The sequence below is a fragment of the Uranotaenia lowii genome, chromosome 3 (assembly GCF_029784155.1).
Source record: "Uranotaenia lowii strain MFRU-FL chromosome 3, ASM2978415v1, whole genome shotgun sequence".
In the NCBI taxonomy this organism is placed as follows: domain Eukaryota; kingdom Metazoa; phylum Arthropoda; class Insecta; order Diptera; family Culicidae; genus Uranotaenia; species Uranotaenia lowii.
Genome location: NC_073693.1, coordinates 54,457,959 through 54,476,185, shown reverse-complemented (window position 1 = coordinate 54,476,185; position 18,227 = coordinate 54,457,959). Strand labels below are relative to the sequence as shown.

General features: G+C 34.2%; 1 protein-coding gene across 1 annotated transcript in view; it reads right to left on the bottom strand.

Moving 5' to 3' along the window:
• LOC129752194 (proton-coupled zinc antiporter SLC30A1) overlaps positions 1–9,945 on the bottom strand; it is a 67,928-nt gene extending 57,983 nt beyond the window's left edge. Inside the window, exon 1 of the mRNA XM_055747983.1 lies at positions 9,924–9,945. The gene's annotated coding sequence lies outside the window, so the exon portion shown is untranslated. The remainder of the gene's footprint in view (positions 1–9,923) is intronic.
• Positions 9,946–18,227: the final 8,282 nt, after the last annotated feature.

Sequence of the window (18,227 nt, the reverse complement as noted above, 5' to 3'; positions counted from 1 at the left end):
TCCAAAATTAACCACTCATACAATAGTTAAGGCTGTCCGAGATTACGCACGCCACCCTTTAAAATAAACAAATTCAACATACACATCGGAGACTCTTTTCGAAAACGCCTAAATTCACACACATCTTTATATGATTTGCATAACCAAAAAAGTTTACTTTTTTAGAGCGTCTAACCAAGCACAAGTAACAACACTAGCATCAGCATGACGTTTAAATATTTGTGTCGATTATTACAAGTGTTTTTAAAATTCAAATGACGATTTTAAACACTATACAGATAAAATAAGCAGTTCAATGGCATTTTCATATTATTGAATACCTATATACCATAACATAAGCCATAAAAAAATCATGAACAAAGACGCTCTACGCTTTTGAATGAAAATTAAGGTTCTGGAAATGGTTTCAGAATGATTTCTTAAAAAGCGTGATAAAATCAAAACAATAATCGTGATAAAATCGAGCGTGAATTTGGCGAGTATTGATAAAATCGAATAGTGATAAAATCGAAAAACTACTGTATTCCAAAAAATAAGAAACTTTTTATTTCGGTTTAAACCTTAATGTGAACTCGAACAAAATGGAATTTATCTACTAAATGGAATACAGCAAATGAAACATACATATTATCAACATACAGTTATTTATGGAACAAGTTACAAAAATTGGATTTTAAAAGACCCGTTGAGTTAAAATTCTAAGGTTTAATTTCAATAGAATTAAGCGGGACGATTCGAGTAAAGGGAAAGAAGGGAAATGTAAAGATAACTAGGAAAAATGAAAAATAAACGCCAATTTGATCAATTAGTTTAATTTTAGGATAGTGTTTAGTTTTAAGTTTAAAATATTTTTGCCATTACAGGATGTTCTCCTACATTAAATACTTGATTGCGCTCAGCAAGTTTAAATCTTATCTAGTTAACAATAGGGCTCTGAACAGTTCATTATTGAGCTGAACACCTAATTTAATGTAATAATGTAATATAAATGTAATGATGAATTGATACAAATAAAGACATATTAAAAAAAAACGCCAATTTGAACATGGTAAGACGAAGTTTACCGGGTCTGCTAGTAAAGGTATAAAATTACACAACCTCCATTTTCTTTTAAAGATTTGGGAAAAAGAAGAAAGACGTCCACAGGCGGATATTTGTTAAAATGGGCCTCGTTGCAAAACTTGATTTTTTCAGCAGCACTCGTCGTAATTATATTCAACCCGGCGAGCCTCGTTAGATAAATTTTCGACTCGTGCTGTAAAATTCACTTTTTGCAACTTGTTGCACAAATAACTATTTTTTCTTGTCTGGTCTATGTACCGTTAGTGAGGCACTGAAGTGAAAGAAACTTGTATGACGATTAAATAAGAAAACTACAAACTACAGCGATAAATCAATTGTTAACTGTTCCACCCATTTGAATATTTTTTTAATTCTTACACTGGTCATAGCATAGTTTGCTCGAAAGGTTCGAAACAACCTCATATTTATATATTCATCCACTAGGTAGTAGCTGTCAAAATGCCTTTCAAAAACAGATGAGTAATAATTTTAAGATGAATTTAGTGTCGTTTTGTTTCACTTCCCGGTAATATAAAAAAGATGAAGGCGCCGCAAGAACTGGGTATAAAAAGGCATTAGCAATAACCACAGACATGTGGTTATCATATTAAGGACCTCTTAAATGAAATTGTTATTCTTCTTACGATTGATAAACTGGTTTTTCTATTGTTCAGACTCAATGTTAGTTACCTTAAATTTAGCTTAGAGATCTGCCGGCTTCGATACACAACAATGTACCAGAAAATCCTACGCGTGCCTTAACCTTGACATACTGTCACGTAAATCGGGTTCAACCAAATAAACCCCGCAGTTTTGGTGCGGTAATATAAATACAGCTTATCATCCTGTGTTGACACCCGGCACTGACTGGTGAGCAAGCAAAGGTAAGCAAGATAATTCATATAGAAGCGTACCTTTCACAGATGTAACGTGTGCACCTATAGTGAAGCTAGCGAGAATGATCATCTTCTTTCGTTTACTTGAAGAAGGCGCTCTACAACCCAAGATTAATTGTGTTAAGTCGTTATGAAGTTTCAAATTTTCACTGAAAGCTATTGGAATTCGGGATTATAATCAAAATTCTAAGGAAAATATGAATCCTTAGGCTTAATCCCCAACTTTAATGAATCATATCATCAACGAGCCATTTGAAAAGTCGGTGATAAGATGCATCGTTATTGATAGTTTTTCTCTGTTCCGGCATCTTCAGGTTGTACTTGTAACTGTATCTGCTGATAATATTTATTCTTTTATTTCACTGCCAGATTAACGTCATAAAATTTCTGGGGGTGACTCTTCGTTTTTATCTCGTCGACAACAGGTACGCAAAAACACGATATCCATCTAATTGGATTTCGTAATGAAGAGGGCAATTTTGGGAAGGATCGCCGTAATCTCGTTTCTCGGAACACGTACCGTCTTGACTTGACTCACAATCACAAACAGCTCCCGTATTCAATCCATCCATTATTGGGGTTGCATTATCGGCCGTCTGGCTGGTTGGTTACTCGATTGTCGCCACGTCTGGCTGCCTGAACTCTGTTTGTCTTCGAGTGAATTAGTAATTTTGCCTCCTCCAGCCAGATTACCTGGAAGTGTCGCGTCATAGAAAACTATCTGTTATGGCGTTGTGGGTTGTCTAGCCGAGAATGATGTTCACCTAACAGCACAACGACAAATCAGCGTCTGATGACAAATGTCGGCCGGTGTTTTACTGTGACGATTTAAAGCGAAGGATGGCACGTGTGCAATTTTTTTCCAGCTCTGTTTACTTTACACTGTTACTAGCGGGCGTAGGCATTGTTTAGTTTATTGAACATTTCATTGCATTTGAAGGCTACCGACGGCGTTCATAATATTGGATTTGAGGATTAAGGCCCCAAATTACATTGAAATTGGGATTCTTCCCATAATACAATCGTCACAGCTCAGATCCTCTTTTAGGTCAAAATGACTCTTTACTGTGAGATCCCTTTCTGTCTTCTAGTCTGATTTCAGAGTGAAAAAGTCATTGCCAGTTTATTTTGTGGTTCTGTTGACTCCAACGATTTTTATACTGAATTTATCTGTTTTATGATATACGGGTTCTTACATGTTGTTTTTGTAACCGAAAGTTAACTTCAATTCTCAAAACAAGTTATGAAGTTATTTAAAATTCAGGAGACTGTTCACGGTGGCCAGCAAACCGGGAAAAAACCTGGAATGTCGAATCAAAATCGGGACAATTCTTTATTAATCGTTTTTTTTTTCATACATATGTAAACCTATTGAATTCTAAAGTCGATTCGTTTCATCAAGACTACATTTTCTTTCTAAAATTTTTCTCAGAAGCTTTACATTTCATAGTCGTCTATTTTAGGTTAGCCAACGATTCTGGAAAAGCTAGAAAACATCCGGATTTAAATTCCATAAGGAAATTTTGAGAATATCCGGATTTTTTTCAAAAATCGGAGGTTTTGTCCTCAGCGTATACATTTCCAGTGTTCCAGATTCAATTCCAATATATTTTATAGGTTTTTTAAAATAACGAAATAATGTGAGAATTTTATATTTTATTCTTTAGTGCGCTTTCTTTAAAAATATCAGAAAAATTAAACCTGACAATCTAGATTAAGAAATAAGTAAAAAAAATAAAAATTTGATAAAACTGCGACTGTCAAGAAGCAATGTGAATTCTTTTTTTTCAATAAATGGAACACATGGTTGTTGTAAATATTATTTTTGGGTAGTTTTTCTTATTTTCGGCCATTTTGAAAAGGGTTTACGAAAGTACACGTTTTTATACCTACTTCAAGTTTCATTTCATAAGAAAATATAAATAAAAACATTAATAAAATTCTTGGTTTATGTTCTTTGTAAATGTTGCGCGTTTACTCCATTTGATAAGAAATTTAAATAGTTACTTAGCAAATGTGTATGAGTTTTGTAATCTTATTTACTAATATTTTATTTAAAAAAAAAATCGGAATTTAAAGAGCAAATTTCACCTTAAGCATGAGTTCAAAAATTTGGATTTAGATTTCAATTTAGAGTTTGCAATAATACCTATATTTAATTTTCATAAAAAATTAAATTCTCAGAGTTTAGATAAATACAGAATAAGATAAATTCAGAATCCAGCACACATCATTCTGGCTCTAAAAACGCTTTATAAAAATATTTTAAATGAAACCCAACCAAAAACCTTATTTAGCATTCGAGAAGAGGATCGAATAAAATTCCAGAATGCTTAGAAAAGATAAGATTCAGCGGAATCTGGCGTGGAATTATGAATCATATTCGATTCGAGTTACCCGTTTCGAGTTGAACTCGAATCGAATTAGCATCAGTATTACGAATCTCGTTCGAGTTCTAAATTTTCACGTACTAGATTTCGAGTAAATCGGGTAGTAGATCATCTCGAAATGTTCCATTCGAATCGAGATCGGTAATGCCAAAGTTGGTCGAATCGAACGAAACTCGATTGTTTCGAGTTCCATAATCCCGCCCCTGTTCTCAAACTGCGTAGGAAAAAATTCAATTAAAATATCAATCAGCAGCAATAAATATCTATCTTAAGCTATTCAAAAAGAAATAAAATTTAAATTTGAAATCGAATTATGAATCCCAATTTTTAATTAGAATATGATTTATGGATCAGTAATTCAATCCGAAATTTTTTGTTCATGATTAGATTTCAAATTTCAGAAGCCAGTGTGAGAAGTTGTTGTCACAGACCAAGAATAAGCTGACAATTTTTGACGAAATTTTTCAGGATACACTAGAATTATTTTTTTTGCAGCTTAGCTTTTCAGCCTGCGGGTCTACGGTAGCAAGTTTGCAAACGTACATCGCATCATCGCGCTGCATGCAAGCGACTTGCAGACTGTAGCTATCTTCGGAAATGATTCTTTCTGTTCGGCTCAAGGGATTTTATCTTCGGGCTTGCAAGTTTGCAAGTGATCCTAACTTCGGAGAATCGTTTGAAATTTTCGGAACGTGCAGTCAAAGGATTTTACCGCACGGTTGACTTTTACTTGCAGACACGTTCGACGTTCTGCACATAAGGGAGAAAGAATCAGTTTGCAACTTTGCAAGACGATTCTTTCGTGGCTGACGTCGGTCTGTTAGAATCGGCTAAAAGTCGTGTTCTGCATGCTACATGTAGGGATCTCTTTGCATCTCTGATAACGGAAAATCGAATTTATCAATGGGGAAAAACAGGAAAATGGAAACTTGCTGGCCACCCCGCAGAATGTGGGTGGAACAAATAAATCATGTATCAATTGGGCTTTTTTTGGAATTATTGAATAATTAGTTAAATATTAAAAATCATCGTCTTTTTTTATTGACACACAAGTCGCAATTATTTTTAATTTATTATCATCTAGAGATGTAAAGCATATCGATATGTGTCATTGTCTATGAATGCATTAGAGCATGGGTGGCCAAACCATGGCCCGCGGGCCACATTTGGCCCGCGGCTGTCTTTTTGTGGCCCGCCGCGCGAAGCTCTGTTTGAAATTTCCATGTTCTCAGAATCGAATGTTTTACTTGGTTCATATCATTTGAAAAAAAAATTACATAAATCTTCATCGACTTCATTCGAAATGAAAGTCGGTGGAATCTTCTTTATTTGATACGATGTAATTTTACAAAAAGGTTACCGTCTCTAAACAATAACAATTCCAATCAAAAAATTGAAATTTTCAAATTTGCACATTATTTGATACATTCACAGGGGAACAGCATTTATGCTGCCTATTTTTTAATTACTGATTTTCAAAGATGGTGGCGTCTTAAGTATAAATCATTTGTCAGATTTTTTTTATCACTTCTCAAATTAGTTATATGAATCGTGTGAAAAATTAAAAAAAATATCAGTTTTAAGTACAATCGAAATTTGATAACTAATTTAGAAATATTGGATATTCGTTTCAGAAATACGCTTAAAAAGTTAAGTCTTACAATTTTTAGAAATTGCAATACATAAGATTACAACTATTTCTAACATAATTCAAGAAAGTATTTAAGTATTTTATATTGGAGATTTTAACTCATTTAACAAATTTGTTGCAGAATGAGACGCGATTCGATTTATGCTTAAAAATATCAAAGATTCAAAATCTTAAAAAGCTTAAATCTTTTTTAAAATTCCGTCAAATTTACCGTATTTCTGCAGGAATGGGAAAAAATGACAAAAAGAAAACTACTGTAACTTTTTTCTCAGATGACAAAATTATTCGCGGTCTTTTAAAAAGTTGTTAATTGAATTGAAAATTTGTTTTCAAAATCTTTGAAATGTAAAATAGTTTACCAAAAAAGAGCACAAATTTATTTAATGAATTTTTCCCAATTTTTAGGAGTTATCTCGAAAACAAGATCTGATAGAAAAAATCTAATTGCATTGGAATCCAAGTAGTGAAATTTAGCTCTTAAAGTTTTTGCACCTTTGAAAAATGTTGAGCTTTCGAACGGATTCTATCTTTAATTTAGGGGAATTTTGAGGGCTTCAGGAAAACAAGCCATATTAAACTTTCAAAATTCTCGAACCACTTTAACATCATAATCAAAATAAAATTTCAAAAATTTTGTTTTAAAAACATCGATTATCCATCAAATTTTTACAACATTTAATAATAATAAAAATTAAACCAAATTAAAAAAGCTTAGTATTGGTAACGTGATCCTAAAAATTTTAATATTATGACAAATTCTACTGAATTCATTTCTGTGTGCAAAAAAGGGTAAATTTTTAAATTCAAATCGAAAGAATTCAGGATGTCTGTGCTTATAAGTACTTCAAGTAAATAATCTTTTAAATGCCGAAAGCTTATGAACGGTACAATTTTTCAATAATTCCATTCCATGCAATTTTTTTTTTATTTAAATTCGAAATCCTAACAAAATTTTTCAGGAAGAGCGTTAAACTTAAAAACTTTGGAAGTGGGTGGCAATTTGACAGTTATGGAACCACTTGAAAAAAATCGTAAAAAAAATGCATGGAACGAAAATTTCTTACTAAGTTGAACCTTTACTTGAAACAGCCATATGCAGCAATTTTTTAATTGCAATAGCGTGTTCGATTTTTTCCTTGAATATTAGAGAAAAATTTCTTGTTTGGCCCGCGAGCAAATCTCATATCTAAAATTTGGCCCGCCTGTTGAAAATGTTGGCCACCCATGCATTAGAGCATTAGAGTGCCCCAAATGACCCGACATTTGAAAATGTTATGCGCTGCTGGCTTAAATTGATTCTAGGCCTAGTACAAGATCTTATGCCAAATTTGGGCCAGATCGGATCACGGGAAGGGGTCGCTCAACGAGCCTAAAGTTTGTATGGGATTTTGGGACATTTTGTTCGGGAGGAAAACGAAAATACATTTTTTCATGAGTTTCTTTTGAAAAAGGTTTTTTTAAGCCTAAACTATGACAAATATTTCTTCTGAAGACTGCATTTTCATTTGACTTATAATAAAAAAGTTATTAAACTCCAAAAAATAGTTATCTTTCTAAAGGGTGAATGTCTCAAAATCCAAAACAAACTTTAGACTCGTTGAGCGACCTTTTCTCGTGATCCGATCTGGCCCAAATTTGGCATGAGCCCTTGTACTAGGCCTAGGATCAATTTAAGCCTGCAGCGCATAACATTTCACAAACTTGAAATTTCTCATACAAATTTGGAGCAGTCTGATTTTGACAATGTAAAAGGTCACAAAACGAAAAAGTTCAACACAATTCCAACTGCTGCAAAGAGAAAGCAACGAAGTTCTTGGAAAATTTTCGTAACTGCTTTTCAAACCCAAAAGCAAGGTTGCCGAAATCACAGAAAAATCTGTATCGTCACAGAATTTTGAGCAAAACTTCGTCACAGATCCCAGAATTTTTAAAATTTTCACAGATATCCTAAATTTTGTACAGATTTTCAAAATCTAATTTTTTTTTCATTTTCGACTTTTTATTTCTGACTATAATTAATGAAAACATGAAAACAAGGTAATGTAAATTGATTTTTTTCAATTAAAACTGTAAGAAATTTCCAATTTGTTTATGTTTGACATGATTTCCTTTGAACTTCATAGAAAAGCGTCACAGAAAACCGTCACAGAATTTTAGATTCAAATCACAGAATTCGAGAATTTTTTTTGTCACAAACACAGATTTTTTCCGGCCACCTTGCCTAGAAGTCAAGTTTTCCGAAAGGGTGCCTAAAAGATACCTACCTTTAGATAATTTAGAAAAGGATTGAAATCCACAAAATTTAGAATCCAAAGCTTACAAAAAGTGCCTAGTTAAAAGATGTCAGGACGAAGGTCGCTAATCGCTAGTAAGAACCAGGCCGAATGGGTCATAAGACGAAAGATTTTACGGCCGACGTTGGAATGGAAGATATGCCAAATGGACGTTTTAGATCGAATAGATGCAGAAAAGAATGGATGCTCGTTTTTTCAAACTCAAAATCAAGTTGTTTTGATTCAAAACAGTACTTCAATGGCAGCTGGCAGCCCTCAACTTTGAGTTCGACTGGACATCCGCAAAACTAAGCTCGGACTGGCATACCCAAAACTTAGTTCAACAGCGGAACTCCAATTTGAGCTTCTTTCATGCCTTTATTCCATCCTTTAGTTACTCAAAATGCAGTTCGGCAGTCGACACCCTAACATCTGGCTACCACTAAGTGCTTCCAGTTCAACATACACAAAGAGAGTTCTATTGTTAGTTAAATAGATCGATCTCAGTTTTACTCCCACGCCGAAAGAAAAATGGGATTATGTTTAGTTCGCAGTTCGAACTCCGTTTTGAAACCATCCCAAGGAGGAAAATTGGAACTCAACTTTAGATCATAAATAGAATCGAACTGTGTTTAACCACGGTCAAAACATCACCTCAGCAACACACCTCAACTTTAAGTTTGACTGGGCAATCGCAAAACTATGTGACAGTTATACTCAATACTAAGTTCGACAACCGAACTCCAATTTGAATTTTTTTATGCCTTTATTTGAAACCCAAAATTCAGTTCGACAAAAACGGAACAAGTGAGATTAGTTTTGAGTTTGCGGTTTGAACTCCGTTTTGAACCATCGCTAGGTGGAAAAATGGAACTCAAATTAAGGTTCCTAGAATCGAACTATGTTTTGATCCACGGTCAAACTTAATCTCGAGTACCAAAAAAAGAGCGTGTAGGCCGAATGACGCAATGGAAAGAATAAAATGATCGACAAATCATCACCATCAAGAAATAATAAATTTTTACAGAAGGATGAACTGGCCGACTTCAAAATTGAAGAGGTTGCTAAACCATCGTTTGAAGCGACGACGGTCTGTATATTTTTGTCTTTCCATTACTATGAAATTTGATGGACATAATTTCTCCATAGTTTGAACGCGTACTGTGAGGAAATCTATTCTAGAATCTCTTCGGCTTATTGTTTATATGTTCTAGTGTCCATTTGGCCTTGCGATCTTCCGGACGACATCCTTTTCGACCTAACTTTCTATTCAGCTTGTTGACCCTTCCGACTTAAGCTTCTTCGACCGAACAACCTGACCTTTGCCCTAACGATTTTCGGTCGCCAGATCCAATTCTGAACTGAAAATTAGGATAAAAGTTCGAATGAAACGTATTGTTCACTTTCTGTTTTATCTAATGTCGTTCCGTACCACCAGTTTTCACTTAATTCAAATGTTTTCAAAAATCAGGGGTGAATTGCGGCATATCAGATTATCTGAAAGATTTTCTGAAAATAGAGAACATTATCATATATGTAGAGATGAGAAAGTAGAGGAAAGGTACGGTTTCTATCAACTTATTTAAATAAAACGATTGATTTCAAAATTTAACCACTACATTGTTATCGAAAATGTTACCTTAAAACCTACCATAAATGTTTATCACTCATTACTTAGAGACTTCCAAGTAATCGAATCAAATTCTAGTGTCTGTAATTGTCTAGTTGATTCGCAAGAACAATTTCCAGCTGCACGCCATAACAACGACTGGAAAATTCGCTGCCTGGCAGCTGCGACGACAAATTGGTATCCACAGTTGTAAATTAAACAAACAGTAAAAGGCAGGCCACTCTTCTACTTCTAGTAGCTAAATCGGAGGAGGGGATGATGGGGTTAACAAATCGCAAGATAACCAACACCACTAGGCTGTCTTGGATAGATCAACAACTAATAAAAATGGCCATTTCGAGATTCACTGAGGGGAGTTTCACTCTTCTTCGTGTGAACGATGGAAGATAATAAATGTTTTTTTAACTGTCGCCTAACTGTTTGGTGAGTGTATGAGCGATCTATGCGCTCAGAACGATTAAACCCTTTTCTAGATCTTGGGAGAGAACTGGGACCGGCCGTCTGTATTTATTGTTCAGTGCCAATTGAGGACTACATACATAAGTATATCTAAAAGATTGTTTGATTGATCTTATAGCGCGAAGTTGAATGATCGTGGAATGCTATCGTCAGACAGCGCGATCATTCGAATGGTATCTTATGCATATACCGGAAAGTTGATTGAACGGTTTTTAAGCAAAGGGCGAGCCAGTTGTCGATGTTTTATTTTGTTTCAACTTATGCAACTGCAAGCATTGGAAAAATTTTGATGTAGAGGATTGCTCATCAAGATTCAATTCATGGAAACTCAATTTTTAAATTATTGATAGCTTCCACACTTCTCAAGTCAGCTTTCTCCTTGTGATATCTTCATGACATGCCTATAATCAGAGGGTGTCAAATTGAAAATGAATATGAATTTAACCCTATAGAGAAAATCTTTGGTTACAACTTTGCCACCGACTGTGAAGGGAAAGGAGTTTAGAAAAGGGTTCTAAAATTGGCACAAAAACTGTCAGCTGGCTTGGTTTCACAGAAGAAACAAAAATGATGTTGATTTTTCGGTACAAAATATTAAATTTTCCCATACAAACCTAAAAGTTCAAATTTACTCATGTAAACGTTACTTAAAAATTCTGCGAAAAAAGTCATGGATGAGTTTTGGACCAAGACGAAGCTTTTTAGACCCCAGGGTTTGAGAAATTCAAAAATGACCCCAAATCGATTCAGTCTAATGGTACGTATACCGGTGTAAAAAAAACCTTGGTGTACGCACTTATTGATTATTCTTATCGCGTATTTCAGGCAATCGATTAAGCTCCAGTAAATATTTGAAAATTTAGTAGGTTTAGGCGTTGATTTGTATTCACACGAACAGCTGCTGAATTTTTATTGAGGAAAATTTTATGATTGTTATCAAAAAACCGGACCAATTCTTTGCTAAAGATAACCCTCTTGGTCGTGCGTGCTTTCATTGAATGGGTCGAAATTTGAATCGAAACGGTAACAACATTGTTTTGGACATTGATGAATCGTACTCTCACGATCCTTGACATCTTATCAATCTATTGGTACCTAAAACGTGCTTGATAAGCTCACTCGAGACAATTGAGCTGGAATCGATTAATCGGCAGTCGTGAAATGTACTGAATGGATTATCGTTTCGTGTACATGGTTTGAAGCACATGGGAGGGCCCAATAAAACTATATTATCCTCATTTGAAATTCAATGACTGACAACCAATGAGTAACAATTTGTTTGTAATCGAATACAACTTCAACTTGAAGAGAAACAACGGACTTCCATTTTCTACGAATTTAGGAAAATCAACCGTCACAGTGGAAAAAATCGTAGATATTCAATATCTGAAAAATTAAACAGCAGGAAACTACCCCGGACAACAAAACGACCAAATCTTCCACGCTACTAACAAACAAAGAAAAATGTGAGAATACGGCAACAGAAGAACAAACTCAGCGCAAGGGTTCTGGTTGATATTTTTATATTTTGCGTAGCAAAAATAATCTGGTGCTTCCGCCGTCTTGCGCTGGAAATGGCAGCTCTTTCTTTGTGGAAATCGAAAATGATTTCTTTATACGCAGGGGGAGTTGTCGACCTTTCTTCCTGGCAGGCGGCCAGAATCTTTCCTCTGTTTACTTTTGATTGTTAGGTTTCTTGTCTCGACTTCAAACCTCTTTATTATTTAAATCTTCAATCTCATAACAGCACGCGCTTATAAATGCCAAAATTCAACCCTCAAACGTACCTACTGGAAATGTAATATACTAACTTTGAGAGATCATCTGATGATTTTTTTTGGATGCATGCCAAAAATTCTCAAACTGTATTAAGAGTCAGAATTATAATTCGGAAACGTTAGAATAAATTCCCTTTGTTCGACCGTTTCTAGGATAAAGAATATCCGGCTCTTAAGTAAGAGAGACTGTCGAACACTTTGATTGGCTTGTCGTGAGTCCAGGAAAGTTCGTTCCATTTTAGCACAATTGAAGTAGGTTTTATCAAATTTTCCAATTATAACTTTAATTCTGCGTTCCAATTGCTTACAAAAAACGCCAACCTAGCTTCTAAGAAGTTCTCAAGAGTATAGATAAACGAATCAATAACGGGGGCACGACATTCGCGTCCCACATTCTACCTCAACCTCAACCCCATGGCGATGTTAAATTGGTGGGTTTATTTGTTTTAGAATCTAAAATACGAATAGAGGTGGATTGGCCTCATTTTTTGGTTTTCTTTATGTGTGACCTGCCGCTTTGGTTGATTAACTTCACATATATTATGCTAAGGCACACAACGAACGATGCATTCACGAATTCAAAGCAACTCTTTAAAGAACGAAATCTTTAGACAAAGTTAAGTGATTTGGAAAGATTTTATTCAGAATATTAGAATGTTTGTTGAAAAAAATGTATTTTTCTTCTATATTTACATTTGTTTTATAACCTGGGTAGGAATAGGAGTTTGAGGATGATTTTTGTTATCTGACAGTTTGTGTTCACACGTGTTTTTATTTAGATTTAACACAATAGGAGATATCTTTTTTTTCGCTTGCCGCTAGTGAGCTACCCTCAGAAGTATGTAAATCTTCCTAAGGTTATACATCAAAACTATAATTTTTTCTTCATTATTTTAGCTAATAGCTTATTTTTCCATCGAGTCCTTTAGGTTTGATCCGAAAGTTTCTAGCTTGCATTTTTTTTTTAGCGCTTTTACGCCAATAGAATGGTGTTTGGGATTAGGAGAACATTCTCAGTGCACAAAACTCATGCCCTCCCTCAAAAAATAATCAATAACGGCGCTGGTCACGTCCTAGTATTCAATAAGGAATGAAGGAAGGATTGTTAGTAAGACACTTTAAAGGATCAAACAACAAAGTTTTGTCTCTATGTATTTCAAAGACTGGTTTTGAAAAATTTAGAAACAAAAGTAAGTTAATATCATCAACTATAGAAACCGTCCATACGTCTGCGAACCTAGATCAGGACCTTTCCTACACCTTCTTTGCTCCTATTGATTTCCTAAGGAAATTCCTATTTCTATCTACGAGGCAGTGATTGAAAACTCTGAGGCTGCCTGAAAGACAAAAAAAGCATTTTTTTGGGAAATTTTCTTCAAACTAGTTTGTTTTGCTAACTCTTATTCATGTTATATAAATTAATTATAAAAAAAAAAGATTCTTCAGAATGAAGAGACAGACTGGAATACAATTAAAATGACACATTTTATATCTAAAAGTTTGGTCAACGAATAACCTGGAACCTGGTTATTTTGGTTAAATTTTAAAATCGCTGTTTTTGGAAATTCTTCAATGCGATTCTTTGCCTCATATGTATGGATTTCGCTATTACGGAGAAGAAAATCAATGGTGTTCCTGTTTATTTTCCAATAAAATTCCGTCTGTTAGTGTAAACATTCGAAACGAATGACCCTTGTGGGAAGAATTCATAAAAAATAAAATGCCAAATAATTTGTTACGCCCTTATGGAGATAAAAAATATAATACTTTCCTGTTTTTATTACGGCTTTGGTACCTGTTTTAATGAAGCACTCAATGCGCCTCAAGTTGAAAAACTGCTTTATTGGAACAGTGGATGTAGGCATGATGAAACTAAATGACAGGTTATTTAACAATCAAGAAAAACGTGTACACGCTTAAACTTGTTTATCTCTTCTTGAGATAGCATAACCTGTTTCAAAAGGATTATGAGTGATGGCATTGAAAAAAAAACGGGCTTTCAAAATGATATAAATTAACACAGCGTAATTTATCTGAAAAAATAAAAACCACTTTGTTGCATCCGCATTCAAATTTCAAAAGAACCGCAAATCAGTCCACATCATTAATCGCTCAATTCTTAGGGTTTGAATTAAAGCAAACTGTGAATAAAAGTTTTTTTGTGATTCAATAAGAATAAATGTAGTAGATAATTAATTTGTTCTTGATTGAACAATGTTTATTAGTAATTCTAAGTATGATCTTTCAGTTAAATAAAAAAAAGTATTTGTAGTTCAACGAGTTTAATCCGGAAGATAAAATCCTCAGAAAAAGCTTCATTCAACGCCGAATAAAGCACATGTTTCAATCTCTGTCTCTCACTACCAAGTTAATCTATATTTACGTCATCCATTCCAGAGCTAACAAAATTATTTCCGGATACCTAAACCGCCCTTGAAAATTTTTAGAAGACTGCAGCCACCAGCTTCTCCCCAGCAAAGCGGAGAAATGGAGCTTCATCACAAGCGAAAATGCTCATTCTAAGCTTTCATCAGCCTCAGCAATTTTGAGATGATATAGTCAGAATGAAGACCACTAGCATTGGCCGATCATTGAAAATAACGATTTATTTAAAGCGTAACGCAGTGTTGATTATCGTAAGCAAAACATCCGAAGCACGTTTTATAGGATCGTTTTATCAATTCCAATTGCAACGATAACAATTATAGCAAATATAATTGAAACCAATATTCACCACACTTATTTTCTTCGTATCATGAGAAGGCGACACCATCAGCATCCTCTAGCGGACAAAATGGAAGCACTAATTTAAGAAATTCGTCTAACTTGTGAATAGCGTGTATTCCGACTCGACTTGATCAGGGATGCCAGTTATAATAAATGAAATTGTTTGTTTCTAGTCATGCACCATAAAAATTTTAGTTTAGATTTTAAATTCAATCGCTCAGAATAGAAAAAATTGCTTAACTGTTTATAAAAATTTCGTTAATGAAAAGTTAATGAAAAAAATATTTACGTAGAAATATCGTTATTTTCTCTTTAACTACTAGATGACGGGTGTCGCTTTTCAATTTGGCAAAACATGGGCTTTTTAAACGATTCGTATTAAAAGATGGTATTGTTATTTTCTCATGCTAGAGGTTTCTTGTTAATGTTTGAACATTTTCAAACAAATTGGTTTATCATTATCAAACTGAAAAGTTTGTTATAGATCATTTGTCAAATCCAGATCGTAGGTCGAAGGATATTATACCGAGCTTTTATCCAGCAATAACATGACAATAATCTCCTTTAAATGTTTATGATTAATGACAGGGTTCCGAAAATCAATCAAAACAAACACTCAGGATGCGTTTCCTGTTGGAAACATTCAGATTGTATAATGGGATAGCGCCTCTCGCAACTGCTTCGCCTGGCTGGTATGCAATCTCGATCAGCGCTCCTATCAGCTATGCAAACCGAGTCGCATCATTCAGAATCATCGGTTTAGCAAACATCGCATATCGGAGATGAGGGAGATACAAACTGATCCATTCTGAATGTAGCTCACTCAGTATCTGCCTGAATTATATGAAATTCAAAATTATTTTTTGCAGGACGAAAAAAATCAAACAGTTGTGCGGGACACCATAAATTCTCAGTAGTTTTAACGTGACGGACGACAGTTTAATAAGAGAACTTGTAAAAATTGAAAAACACGGCGAAAGTGAACATCTTTCCCTCACAAACACAACTACACTTTGATTTTGATCATACTGATGTTAAAAACGTTATAACTATATCAACAAATAATTTTTTTAATTGGCTATGTATCAAATCAAACAAAATACGCTAATGATCGGCTTCATGTATCACTCACTCACTGCCTGATCCATTCACTCCTGATTGAAGACCAACAAGATTCGCCATATGCATTCCGCTTTGGTGAGATTCCAATTTGATGATGATGCTGCACTGTTTTGACAGCAAGCATCGTGCGATTTTAGCGATGAATTGAACGATCGATGATCGGGTAGGTCCAGTAGCAATCAATAACGAAACCCGACCGCTGTACGTTCAGGTGCGAAGTGCAATCAGAAACATTCATTGAAAATGAGTGATATTCGGAACACTGATTAATGAATTGATTAAAAAAATCAATGCTAACAAATCGTTTCCGAAATGCCAGTGCTACAAAAAAACAAAAGGCTAACAACTAATATCCATGTTTTCTGATAATGGAATTGGAATTTTGCCTAAAAGACTTGTGACATATCTTCTGGAAAACACGAAAGAAGTGAAGGCTGGTGAGCGGAATTTTTTTTATGTGTTCCTAAACTAAACAAAAAAGTGATGAAAATATGTTCGGACGGCATCCCTGATCAGCATTTTGACAGCTCCAGATTAACATTTGGAAAGGGCACAAATTGTTTTTTTTTATGATTTGAGACAAATGTGTGCAACAGAATTGTCTTTTCTTCCAAATTTAAACCAATTGTACTGAAACAAATAAAAAAAAAACTCTTTCGATTCTCAATGAATAATCGGAATGCGATATATTTCTTAATGTTTTCCCATAATTTATTTATGCACATGAACGCAAAACAAATATCTAAACAAATAAAAAATCAAAGCTGATAAAGTTTAACAGAAACGATTTTTTAAATAAACACGAAAATTGTGTGCACATTAAGCATCATGTCATTTGTTATTACCAAGAAGGAAAAATTCTGTTCCCGTCTCTGTTCCCGCCATGGTATGTGACGAAATAAAATGAAAATTCATCTCAGGTTTCGAATGGCATGTATATTGGTTTTGAAATGAAACATTTTTATTCTTCTTTACTATTACAAAACAAGGGATAATCCAAAACACAAAAAAAAACTATTCAGATATATCTAGTAAAAAATATAATAATCATTTTCGAATTTCCATTTTTTTATTACTTTATCTATACTTAATTTTCGTCTCTTAGCTAAGCTTTTAAAATTTGTATTCAGCTTCCGCTTATTTTGATTTGCCGTTTTGTATGACATATTCTAGATAACGGATCGTTGTTGAAAACTCGAAATAAAGACAAAGATGAAAGAAATTTTATGGAATTCGATTTAAAGAAACTAAAAGGCGCTAATGTGTGATTAAGAATATTAGTTGGTTTGTTTTCTCGTAAAATGCTGGCGGAAATTTGCAATGCAAAAGTCCAAAATCTGTGCTGGCAGATTTTATCGCGAATGATGGAAATCAATGTATTTTGAGTTATTTATGAAGTCATAATAAATTAGTCATTTATTACGAATGCTTGACCTTAAAGTTTTTAAGTCTAAAAACATTCCCTTTTCATTCTTTCTTTTTAAAAACTTTGCGCTAAATCGATAGTAATATTACAATCACGATGTTTAAGAGTATCAGCAGCGGTCAGGTGTCAAAGCTATAATAACACTCAATTTTGACACTTGCTTCTTGGTATTGAAAAAGCAAGCCAGAAGCCATATTTGAATACCGACTGCTACTGATTTGACAGATGTTAAAGTGTCTAAGAAAAATTTACAAAAGAAAATAGCAACAAAAATCAACAACACCTATCGGAGCGTCACTAGTGGCAAAAATGGAGACCAGTTTAGCAATTACCGGTACGCAAATGAGCTGCTAAAGCTGAAAAAAGAACCTAGAATGTGTCCCGGGTTAACACCTGAGATAGCACTTACCGCTGCCGATGCTTTAAGGGTTTGGATAACGTTTTAAGAATTGTAAGAATATGTGCTGTTAATAATTCATATTTATTCAAAAAGTACTCATTTCACTTCCGTTTTTTCTAAATGCTACGCCACACTTTTTGCGATTGTCAAATGAAAAATCAGGAAACCTGGCATCTCTGATCAAAGCTCCGAAAAAATTCACAGTGTAATACCCAGTGAACATTTTGGTCTGTATATTTCAGTTGTTTCTGAGATATATACACTTTTGTACAATCTGAAAAAGTTGTATAGAATATTCTATATGAGCCTGTACGTACCAAAGTGGAGGCAATATACGGACCAAATTTTGCTCACCTTGAAAATATAAAACTTTGTATTGCGTTTTCAACAATTTGACAGCAATTTTACTTTGC